Raw genomic sequence first — 2235 nt, 5'->3', positions numbered from 1 at the left:
TTTGTTTTTATTTTACTAAGGGTAGTTTCATTATTAGGGGGACATTGACAATGTTTTGGTTGTTTTTTGGGGGAGGGGGGGGGAACCATTGTTACAATTGAAAATTTGGTGGAGACATTGTCAATTGGGTGATAGTTTGAGGGGTATGTGGACATTCCCCAAAATAATTTTATTAAAAACATTTTTCAACAGATAACATGAGGAAGCTTACACTTCTAAACAAATATAAGGGTTAAATACATTTTATTCCCAAAGTTTGACATCTTTTCTATCATACCTCTAATGTTTAAAAATTGACAATGTATCCCCAACTAAGTTTCTAAAATTTTGAATCTAGCCACTCTGTTAGCCATTTCCGTCTTATCTTAAAGAAAATACGTTTTCGGTGCAAAATTTTCAAGATTGCCCCTCGTACAAGTATTAAATTCCAAAAATACTCCCTTAAAAAAAACCAAAACAAAATCTGAAAAGAAAAGAAAAATAATGGGCTATGGCCACCCCTTTTTTTTTTCTTTTTTTTTTTCAGATTTTGTTTTGTTTTTTCCCTTTTTTTAAAAAAATAGGGGCATTTACGTCTTTTCAGTCATTTCCATTAGAGAAAACGAAAAATTATTGACAGAGTGGCTAGATTGAACATTTTAGAACTTTGTTTAGTTGGTTGGGTACATTGGCAATTTTTAAATGTTAGAGCCAAGATTAAAAAATATGTGAAAGTTCAGAAAAAAAACTATAAACTGATTTAATATACTGACAAGTGTCCTAAACCATATGAGAGGCATGACTTTTAATTGACTTTAATGGCTGGAACTCTTTTAATTTCCTTTCTTGTTTTTTAAAAGTTTCTTCTTCTAACATAATCTTTCTCTCAAGCTAGGCCGTTCTTAGAGCTATGTCCAAATATGTATAATAATGTACTATTATTGCAACCTTGGATCCAATAGATTTTTCTAAAGCTCTTCCTTTCTCTCTAAAAGGTATAAACCTTTCTTCCTTCTTGCGAGGCTCTCCACTACCTACAGAAGAGGAGGGATAGAGTTTTGTTCTTCATTCCTATTAAATGATCATCACATATTCCCAAAATTTAAACTAATAAAAAAAAATTATTTAATCAATAATTTAATATATTTTTGTTCTCCCCTTCCATTTTTTTGTTCTTGCTCAATTGTAGGTGACAAAGATTATTAGAGATCCTCAAATCTAAGAAACTAGGGCCGGTGGCTACTACTTGCACGTCTTTTATTTGCTTTTAGTTTTGGCCTACTCCATTTTGAAAGTTCAGGAAAAATTAGCTATAAACTGACTTAATAAACTGGCAAGTGTCCTAAACCATGTGAGAGGCGTGACTTTTAATTGACTTTAATGGCTGAAACTCTTTTAATTTCCTTTCTTGTTTTTTAAAAGTTTCTTCTTCTAGCATAATCTTTCTCTAAGTCACCCTCTCTTTTTCTAAGCCAATCTCTCTCTCAAACTAGGCCATTCTTAGAGCTATGTCCAAATATGTATAATAATGTACTATTGTTGCACTCTTGGATCCAATAGCTTTTTTCTGAAGCTCTTTCTTCTCTCGAAAAAGTATAAACTTTTCTTCCTTCTGACGAGGCTCTCCACTACCTACAGAAAAGAGGAGGGATAGAGTTTTGTTCTTCATTCCTATTAAATCATCACATATTCCCAAAATTTAAACTAATAATAAAAAAAAAAGTTATTTAATCAATAATTTAATACTCTTTTTTTTTTTTTTTTCCCCTTCTATTTTGGTGTTCTTGCTTAATTGTAGATTTGTAGGGGACAAGGATTATAAGAGATCCTCAAATCTAAGAAACTAGGTCCGGTTGCTACTACTTGCACGTCTTTTATTTGCTTTTAATTTTGACCTACTCCATTTATAACGTTTATAGTTGTTTGGTCCAACCTGCATGCCTTGGCTGGTCCAGCTATTTAAAAGTGAAAGGGAAAGTTGATGTACTTCTAAAGCTTACTAAATTTCTCCATTTGAGCTACTCAGTCTCGCCTTTCCGTCCGAGGCATGTGAAATTATATTCGGCTTTTTGGATAGTTTTTCAAGTGTGCCACTAAATCCTTCAATGGTGTGGAATCAAATGCCACTACAAAAAAAATGGTATTTTTTGACTTGGCAAACAGTAACTTATGTTTGCCACGTCAAAACATATTGACATGTCAAAAAAGACACGTCAACAAATATATTTTTGACGTGGTGCATTGTAACACGTCAAA

The sequence above is a fragment of the Corylus avellana genome, chromosome ca5, assembly GCF_901000735.1.
Source record: "Corylus avellana chromosome ca5, CavTom2PMs-1.0".
Lineage (NCBI taxonomy): Eukaryota > Viridiplantae > Streptophyta > Magnoliopsida > Fagales > Betulaceae > Corylus > Corylus avellana.
The sequence above is the reverse complement of the archived record's forward strand: the minus strand, read 5'-3'. Positions refer to the sequence as shown.